The sequence below is a fragment of the Ochotona curzoniae genome, unplaced genomic scaffold (genome assembly GCF_017591425.1).
Source record: "Ochotona curzoniae isolate NIBS_2020 unplaced genomic scaffold, NIBS_Ocur_1.0 contig_46, whole genome shotgun sequence".
Taxonomy (NCBI): domain Eukaryota; kingdom Metazoa; phylum Chordata; class Mammalia; order Lagomorpha; family Ochotonidae; genus Ochotona; species Ochotona curzoniae.
In genome coordinates this window covers 7,537,099-7,547,284 of record NW_024466340.1, presented here as the reverse complement: position 1 = coordinate 7,547,284, position 10,186 = coordinate 7,537,099, and the positions used below count along the sequence as shown (strand labels likewise).

The following is a 10,186-nucleotide window of genomic DNA, read 5'->3' as shown; positions in this document are numbered from 1 at the left end:
TGGGGCAGCCTGCTGGGAACCAGGGCAGGACTAAGGGCAGTATGCTGGGTCCTGGAGTAGGGCTTGGGGGTGGCCTGATGGGTCCTGGAGCAGGGTTTGGGGGCGGCCTGATGGGTCCCAGAGCAGGACTCAGGAGTGGCCTGCTCAATCCTAAGTCAGGTGTCCATGGCAAGCTGCCCTGTGCACCCCAGGGAACTGCATAAAGGCCAAGTGAGTCTCCCCACTGCTTCCTGCCTCTCTCTGAGCTTCAGGCAGCAGCAAGTCCTCGCCCATCCTGGAACAGGTGTTGATCCAGGCCTAACCAGTCAGACACCCAACACAGACCAGAAAATGTGTTGACAAGAACTCTCTGTTCCCTCTGGACTTCATGAGAAGCATCCCCCAAACGAAGCTGTAGGATTCAGCTGTTCTCCAGGGAAAGGCAAAATGAGGGGCAATAGCAAAGGGCGGCAGTACCGCTGAACCCCTGGATCTAGCCGTGTCCACAGCCCTCTCTCCTGAACGACAGGCACCAGGACACTCTGGTTCCCCATTTGGTATCTTCCCTCTCTTAAAACCAAACACACCCTTGGTGACATTGTCTCTTCTCTGAGTCTCACGGACAAACGAGCCCATTATAAAATCTGTAAAAACCGCCCATGATAACACAGCAAGCACCTGACTTGGTGAGAGAAACGCCTGCTGGGACTCGATATCCCAGGTCTCATTCCCAGGCAAAGGGGACCAGGGCTGGGACGGGATCTCGAGCATGTGTCTGGACTGGGGGCTCCCTGGGCATAACCACAGGACCAGCTGCTTCATGCTGCAGCAGGAAGGGCCGTACCCGGCCTCAGCCTCCCAGGCCCAAATGTGCCAGCTGTGATCACTCAGATGTCCCAGGGCAAGCTCTGGGTCCACCCCACCTCTCCACTGGGGGCTCAGCCTGGTGTGCAGCTCATCTTTACGGCAACACACAAGGTCTGCTTGTTTTCTGCAGCCACAGCAATGCCACTTCTGCTGCGTCACGTGGAGTCCTCCCCAGACTTGGCCTCACAGAACTAGTCCTCTATGTACCTAGTACTGTACATAACTAGTACCACTCTGCTGCATTGGCAGGTGCCCGCAGGTGAAAGCCAGAACTGCCGCTCTCGGACAAAGTCCTTCTGGGCATCTCTTGGGTGCTTGCCCTAGAATGGAAGGCAACCTCTGGCTGTGCTCATTGCACTGCCATCCTCCCAGGAGGCCGCAGACATAGGACAGGCCCACACATGGTGGTACTGGCTTGGGGCACTTGGGGGGATGCTGAACTGCCTCCCCAGGAGTCCCTGGGGTCCCCCAGGAATGCACGTGACCAGAGCAGAGTTCTCTATGAGTAACATCAGTTCCTTGCCAGCCTGTAAGGACAGGAAGCTCAATCTGGGAGAGATGGCTGGACACACACCTGGACCAAGCAACCTAGCAGGTGACTCTGCCTGGGGCGGGGTGAACGGGAGCATCCAAGCAATTGATGACACAGTAGGTAGAGACACCACCTTCACAGGTTCACGGCCATACCAAAGGCAAGCTCATGGGGAGGGGCCTGGGAAGACCAGGGCTGGAAGCTGCTGCCTCTCACAGGCCAGGCATGCGGTCCCCACTTGGCTGCGGGGCTCACTTCTCCCTGCCACTCCACTCTCCTCCAACACCTGCTCCACTCCTCACCCCACGCACCTGACACTTGAGCAGGATGCATTCTGCTCACACAGAGGAACTGGCCTGCCCTGCAAGAACAAGCCCTGTGCAGCTCCTCTGGACGCTTCTGGAAGCCCTGTGACCCAGAAAGAAGGACCACACTACTGAAGAGAATGAAAACAGGACGCCTTCCCCATCCAATCTGCAGCACCGCCCCGAGCTGCTCACCTCAGCTGCACCCGCTCCCCTGCCCTGTTGGGCTGGGGTTGAGGCAGAGGGGCAGGATGCTAGGATGTACACCTGCAAAGGCTCACCCCAAGCTTGAGGAGAACAGAACAGAAAAAGGGGCAGAGCAGCGAGACCCCGGAACAGGCGGCGACAGATTCTGACAACAGGTGCTGGGACCTGGATGGGGTGGCCGGAAGAAGGGGCTTCGAGGCCTGGAACTGCCACCTACCTCTGGGAGTGTTCTGGGAAGGTAAGAATTTGACGTGCATTCGAATTAACTTAAATCTCCATGAACTTCTGACCTCACATCACTGTTCCTAAATGACAGCTACTTTCCGTCACCACCCAGAACAGGAGCACTTATGTCCCCCAAGTTGCACGCAGGAACGTGAGACAGCCAGCGTGAGGGCTGCGCAGCAGGGGACGTCAGGAGAGCAGAGTCGCTTTCAGAGAAGCACGTCTCCAGCAGCAGCCTCCCAAACGCCTGCCCACGCCCACCCCGTCTCCTGCTTGGTTCTGTCGAAGAATCTGCAAGCAGCATCTCATCCCATCCTCCCCAAATAGCTGGGAAGAACAGCAGGAAAAATCCACGCGAAAGGCTTTTGCAGAAGTGCCTGGCAGCAGCTCCAGGAACAGGTGTACAAGAATCAAGCCTCCTCGGCCAGCAGAGCCCGTGAGCAGACGCCCAATGGGAGGCCGTCTTTCATTTTTATAACTGCTCGGCTCCTACCTCACATGCAGAAGGCATACCAGGCCTATTTCTCAAATCAGCAAGCATGTCGGCAGACGGACAGGAAATGCCACCATGGCAGTGGAGAGACAAAGGTCAAAGCGGCCATGTGCAAACACCTACTGTCTCCATGGAAACCGCAAGCCTGGCAGACTGAGTGGCCCTGAGGAGGTAGCCCTCTGGGGGCTAGGGGCTTTCAGAGCCCAGCAGTCCATCCTCCTGGGGGACAAGGGGCACAGAGTTGAGAAGCGGCCTCGTACATGCTCAAGTCCCAACCCAAGCTTCCCCACCTACCGGCAGCATGGGCCCTGGAGCTCACCCAAGGGTTTGCACTCAGTGTAGGGAGGGAGAAGGGGTGCTGTGGGGTTATCCAGGAGACGATGTAAGGTGCCCAGCACCCAGGAGTGCTCCCCAGTACTGCCATGGCTGCCAGCCACAGCCCACAGTGCCACCAGCAGGGAGTGCTGAGCAAACAGGGACGCAGGATGAAGTGTGGCTTTACACAGCTTGTGGTGGGTGGTCCTCTCCACAGAGGGTCAGATGTGCCAGTCCCGCCCTCATGACGTGCCTGCCTACATCGAACTCTACAAACACACCTCCACAGATGAGAGGCGTCTTGCCCCTAGTTCGTGTGGCTGGTGGGCCACACAGAAAGGCCCCTTGGAGGTATCCCAGTGACAGCCCAGCCGAGGTCCCAGCTGATTTCTTCAAGCTGCCCCCATGCTTGTAAGAGGGGCCTCTGCAGCCCTGTCCAAGTGGTCAACGCATGAGTGAACTCAGCAGTCCGGCTGCAGAACCCAGGATCCTAGGGGTCTGCCAGGCAGCAGAGGTCATCAAAAGGTGCGCTGAGAAACTCCGAGCTCCAACCCACTGGACCACAAGCCCAGCCCAGGAGGCACATCTCCAACTCTGCCTGGACCAACTCCAGGAGGTGGGGAGGGGCTCCAATGCATCCACTGTCTCATCCAATCCCACTCCCCATGGAAACTCCAAGATGCCAAGGGCCACATCTGAGCCCTCCTTCTGTTCCCTCCCCCCTAGCCTGCTAAACCAGAGCCCTGCATACAGCAGGTGCTTGGCAAATGTTGGTGGAATGAATGAGAAAAGGGATCAAATGATGAGAATTCCAACCATGGGCATTCTACATTGCAACATCCTCTTTAACGATAACTAGAGCAAGCACAGAGACCTGCACACACCACTCCCCACCCCGTGAGAGAACAGACAGCAGGGAGAGAAAGGCACGCAGACCAGTACCTGTCTGTGCAAGGTGGCTGTGTCTGAGAAAGGATAAAGAACAACTTCTCCTGCAGGATGCACACCCAGAGCATCGAGAGACTCACAGGACCTAGAGTATTCTTTGCAGGACCAGCTGTCATAACAAAGAACTGGAATCCGCTGAAATGTCCAGTTTTCCAGGGTGGCCATTTGTCACTTGGAACGTCCTCACTCCTCATTAGTAGGCCAGAGTTTCAGTCCTGGTTCATCCTGCCCCTACAGCTTTCTACTAATGCCTACCCTAGGAGGTAACTGCTGGTGGTGAAAGTCCCTGGGTCCTTACTGCCCATGTGTGAGACCCGAGTTGAGTCCCAGGAAAGAAAAAATCAATAAAAGTGTGTAAAATTTCAATAACTACTCATTATTTGAAAAAAAAAAAAAAAGCTAGTAAACATGGCACAATAATCTATCACACAGCAGGTAAGAGAATGACAGAATTCTTTCAAACAAACACAGTAAAGCCACCCTCTGCAGCACCAGCATCCCACATGGGCACCAGTTCAGTCCCAGCGGCTCCACTTCTGGTCCAACTTCCTGCTAAAGTACCTGGGAAAGCAGTGGGGGCATGATCCAAGTTCTTCGGCCTCTGCACCCACGTGGGAAACCCAAAAGAAGCTCTGGGCTCCTGACCTTAGTCCAGTCCAGCTCTGGCTGTTGCAGCCATTTGGGGAGTGAAACAGCAAAGGGAAGACTTCTCTGTAAGTCTCTCCCTCTCTGCCTTTCAAATAGATAAATAAGGCAGAATTAGCGAGAGAGAAAGAGACAGAGCTCTCCCATCTGCTGGCTCACAGATGGGCGACACAGTGGTCAAGGCTGGGCTGGACACCAGGAACTCCATCAGGGTCTCCCACATGGGCACAGGGACCCAAGCACTTCCCAGGCCCAGCAGCAGGGAGCTGAATTCAAAGTGGAGCAGCTGGGACTCCAACCAGTGTCCACACAGGATGACAATATGGCCCACTGTGCCACAATGTCAGCCCCAGCGTGAGAGCAGGGGCCTGCGAGTCTCCTGCTGGCCAAGCGGGGCAAGTTGCAGAATGCAGCAGCCAACACGGCAATGAGAAAACCCACTAGCATGGAAGTCACGCACTGCTCATCATGCTAGCATGAGCAAAGACACAGGATTTCAGGTTCCTGACTGTGGCTGTCACTGGGGAGCAGAGATGGACTCGGGGAGGGTGTGGCAGGAAGGATTCCCAGCTCTTCTGCACTGCTTGGGCGCTGTTTAAATCCAGCGGGACTCACTGCAAATGTGACAAAGTATTCGCAACTGACATGGCAGCCGCTGGGTGCACTGGCTTGCTTGGTTCCTCTGTAACCTTTCCCCTTTTTATTTCTTAAAATAAAAAAGTACAGTTTAAAAGAAAAAGGCTTTTCACATCCCACTGACAGGACTGTCACCAGCAGCACAATTGGAGAGAACAACAGGCAACATTCGTTACAACAACTGCATTCACAACCTTGGCCCAGCAGCCTCAGGTCGGCCTCGTGCCCTGGGGAATGCCACTGGGACACTGAGGAGGCGTGCCCAGCGGGGAGGAGTGCGCAGACCACAGCAGAGCATGGGACGCCAAGCAGGAGGTTGAGGACTGAGAACTGGGGAGAGCCGCCTACCAGCATCACCGTTGGGGAGAAGACAAGAAGGTGCAAAAGCCTCAAGGGACCGTGGGCTTCTCTGAAGGATTGCATCCTCCTACGGGTACATCAACACACAGCACGGACCTGGACAAAGGAAACTCCGTGACAACCATTGGGAAGAAAGTGGGAAGCGAACAGGGGCTTGGGACGTGCCTGCCACAGCCCTGTCTGCTGTTTGCACTGCCACGGGATAAACAATAACAGCATTTCTATCACATTTCCTCTCTGCCAGACACAGTTCCAAGTGCCTGTCATATGTTCCATTACTGAATCCAACAATGGGCCTTGGGGTGGAGTATCATCAGTCCTGCTTGCAGGAAGGAGCCCCAGGCGTGGAAGTGTTTGGACTTGGACCTAAACCTGAAAGAGTGCATACTCGCTCATATAGAAAGCCATGCGTCTATCATGGCACCGCATGCCATCTCCCCGTGTCTTCACCACCACTCCTTTATTCAAAGACAGGCCCCCAGCGCTGCCCCCTTGGTGCCAAAACCCTGGCCCCGTGGAACTGGCTGCCTGTGGCCCCGTGGAACTGGCCGCCCTGTGGTCCCATGGAACTGGCTGCCTGTGGTCCCGTGGAACTGGCTGCCCATAGCCCCGTGGAACTGGCCGCCCTGTGGTCCCGTGGAACTGGCCGCCCTGTGGTCCCGTGGAACTGGCTGCCCGTGGTCCCCTGGAACTGGCCGCCCAGTGAATGACTGATAAAGGGGATGCAGGTTACAGGTTTGTGGGTTTGAGCATCAACAGAATCAGAGAATAACTGTGAGAGAAAGAGATGCCAAGACGAGAAACCCAGCTTGGGACCAGACCAGGACACGATGCCCAAGAGATAGCCGGAGCCATGGAGCAGCTGTAGGGCTGTGGGGACCTCCGGGGGACACAGCCCTGACAGACTTCGTCTGCTAAGACCAAAGCCTTCAGGCCTTACCACATCTCTTCATTCTCAGCTGGAAAAGCAGGGCACCCACACCCGCTGTGGCCTGCCCTGGTGAGGGCAGCGTCTTGGCTATTGGACTGGCTACCAGGAGCAGTAGCAGCTGAACTTGCCCTCCCTGCCTGGCCCCCCAAGTGTCTGGGTGGGGGACTGCAGGGCACAGCTGGCAAAGCCCAGGAATTCACACTTCTGTCCTTCTCTGTTAAACACCACCACCAAACCACAAGGAGGCTGCATACCCCAAGCCAGGCAGCATCTATTTCCACTACCTGGACCAGACTGGCCAAACTGAGAACAATGTATCTATAAAATGCAATGACATGTTAATGCAAACCTTAAAAAAGATAAAATGCTTTTTATATAGGTCTTAGGAAAATCTAATGAAGAATTAACCGTCCACAACACCACAGAATTTCACTCAAGGCTTCCTGGACATTAGGACTTTTTAGCTCATTAACTTTGACCCAGACAGGCTGGCCCCCTACAACCTGGGGACACACATGCCATTGGGCATTGGCATGGAAAAGCCATCAAAATCCCACTCCAGTCTCAGGTAAACCCCAGAATTCCCCTGGCACCATGTCTAGGGCTTTCCCTACAGCCTCACAACCACCCCACCTGCTACTGGGATTACCCCTACCTCAACTCTACGTACTACTAGGATTGCTAATGTCCACATTTCACAGAGGAAGAGACAGGCCCACACAGCGGAGAAGCGGTAGAGACTCGAACCCACACACGCTGGCTGGGGAGCCCACAGGAAGCATCTCCACACTCCCCGTCCACCTCGGTCCCCACCACCGCCATCCATGGCATCAACGCCTGAGACGGGGCGATGCACGGAGGGGCGGTGCGCTGCACATCATGCCATCACTCAAGCTGTCAACCGCACCCCGACACTCCGGTCAGTCACACGACAGCTTGGATACGCAGATCTACTTTTTCTACGTAAACATCAAGCATTTCCTGTGGCAACAAAGCATCACCAGCCAGACATGCTCTACGTGTGAAATCTTTGCCACACGTCAAGGGCACAGCAGGAAACAGGAATGCAAAAATAAATGCCTTACAGATACTGTATTCATATTGGTTGCATGCCAGAAGATGACATTTGTATCCTGGGTTAAACAAAGCACATTGTTCAAACAAACATCACCTGCTTCTTCCGTTGCCCATGCGGCTACCGGAAAGCTTCGCGTGTGGGAGCTTGCACGCAGTGCCTTCTGGGAGCCTGGCGCTGCGGCTCTCTCTTTCACCCAGGCCCACACGTCGGCAAGATGGGTAAGTGCCATGGCCTCCACATGGCCAGGAAGCTCCGCAGCCACTGGCGGGACCAGAAGTGGCATGACAAGCAGTACAAGGAGGCACACCTGGGCGCAGCCCTCAAGGCCAACCCCTTCGCGGCGCCTCCCACACCAAGGGGATCATGCTAGACAAAGTAGGGGTCAAAGCTACACAGCCCAACTCGGCCATCAGGAAGTGCGTCCGGGGGCAGCTGATCACGAACGGCAAGAAGACCGCGGCCTTCGCGCCCACCGTTTGGCTGCCTCAATGACGAAGTGCTGTTGGCTGGATTTGGCCGGGAAGGCCATGCCATTGCTGACATTCCTGGAGTCCACTTTAAGGTGGTCAAAGGAGCAAACGTGTCGCTCTTGGCCTTATACAAAGGCAAGAATGAGAGACCAAGATCATAAATATTGCTGTCAGAAATATATTAATAACTTTTTCATATTCCAAAAAAGTAAACTTCTTCTGTCACATGACGCTCCCATTACTTCTAGTGGGCGGCTCTGCCCTGGGTGACGTTGCCGCCAGCTCTGAAAGCTCCAGGTGGTGCTGGGGCTCAGCGCGACCGTCAGCAGTGGCAGCTGTCCAGCCACAGTGCGAGATGCCTCCCGCTTGGGTAGCAGTTGTTCACATTAGACAAAACCAAAGCTCCTGTTGTCCAGAGACCAGCCCAGCCCACGATGGAGCCTTCCCCAGCCCTGCCTCCTGCGCTGGCAGCCCACAGTGTCATCTGTTAAATGTCACCTCAAGGGGGACATTAGACATCTCCCCGCACAGCACAGCCAGAGACACCAAGTTGGAGCAAGGCCTCGTGCAGGAGACGGACGACCCAGTCCTTCCCAGAGCCTGTCCTCCATGCAGCCTGGGTTGCACATCCCTCATCCCTTCCAGCTCCTCCCCAGAAGGGTGGGTCCCACACCAGTCGCCCTGGGCGCTGCTGACAGATCTCCCGCAGCATCCTCATTGTGGGAGCAGCCTCAGTGGCTCCACAACCCTGGACCCTGGGCCCTGGGCTGTCCCCCAGAGGACCCTTCCAGCCACTTCTCTCCAGAATCGAGGCACAAGACAATTGTCCTCCTAATGGGTTCTTCTTTTCTTTTGAGCTAACAAGCAGCTTTAGCTCTCTCCAATTGTTTCCACGCTTAATCAAGCCTGACTATTGTTAACTCGTGCTCACTTTGTTTGTACTTTTCTTCAGTGGCATTTGCTCACGGTGGAGAAATTGTAAACACAGAAAAGCTTGGGGAGGCTCGTGAGCGCGATCTGACCCCCGCTGGCCCCTCCGCACACCCCGCTGCGTCTCCGTTGATGCCTCATTGTGCACACCCCTTCATTCTGCATTTTTCCTCCCACTTAGCTTAGCATGAACAATTTCTCCTATTCTTACACATTCTTTGTATACAGCACATAAAAGACTACCTGAGATGCCATTGGATGGCTCATGCTCCCTAAATCACTCTCCTGCCTGAAGCCACATCTTACATATCTGAGGGGTCATGGAATCAACTGCCTACTACCTTCTTCCGGTGCCAGCTCTGTCAGCCTCAGCCTCTACCCCACAGGGTGGAGGAACTGAGCTCCGAACAGCCTCAACTGTCCTTGGGACGATGAACAAGTGGTAGGGAGGTAGTCATGGCCCAGTGCTGGACACGAACCAGAGACTTGATGGCATCCATCATTATTCTATCAAAGGAATCATACCCCATCATTGGAAAAGCCAGCTGTTTCTCATTTCTCACCATTATAAACAACAAACTGTATCAAGTCTGATCCACTTTTCCCACCTGAGCTTATTTGCCTGAAGTAGGTTTCAGTAATGAAGTTACTATGCCAAACAATACCCAGGTATCACTGAAGTCTGGACCACTCCTGTCTTTCTTCATATGACCACTGTGGCCAGCAAGGTATGCACCCTGCCCAGTTGCTGGAAGTTCCTGGAACAAAACAACCATTCCCATCGTGTTCACACAATCTTTAAAGCATGTGGATAGGCCGTCCATGCCAGCTGGGAAAAACTCTGTGGCACATCGCACTCCAAGCCGCGGGCCCTCATTTGCCAGGAAGCTTCCTCAATCACAGGTTCAACCCTTAGGTTTGGACAAGAGGGGCTCAGCTGTGCCATCTGGACTTCCTCCCAGCAAGGCCACCCAGAAGGGACAAGTTTCAGGAAGTAATGTTCCAAGAGAACCAAGGAGCAGGGACCTCAGTGTCCTATGGCATCAAGCTAAGGATTAGTGCATCCACAAGTCAGCCCCAATGAAGGCAGGGGGTGCAGAGCCTGCACCTAGTGAGAGCCAAACCTCTGACCAGCCTGAAAGCTGCTCAACACCTCTCAGTACACACTAAAGCAGTCAAGTGACACAGCGAAGCAGGTCACTCGGCCCAGCACGCACAACCACGGGTGAGCTGGGAGCTGGGCAGATGGGGTCCAATCATGATGG

The 10,186-nt window shown here is 54.8% G+C and overlaps 1 pseudogene; it reads left to right on the top strand.

Annotated features, from left to right (window-relative positions):
- Positions 1–7,735: 7,735 nt before the first annotated feature.
- Positions 7,736–8,199, top strand: LOC121160824 (annotated as a pseudogene).
- The last annotated feature ends 1,987 nt before the right edge of the window (positions 8,200–10,186 follow it).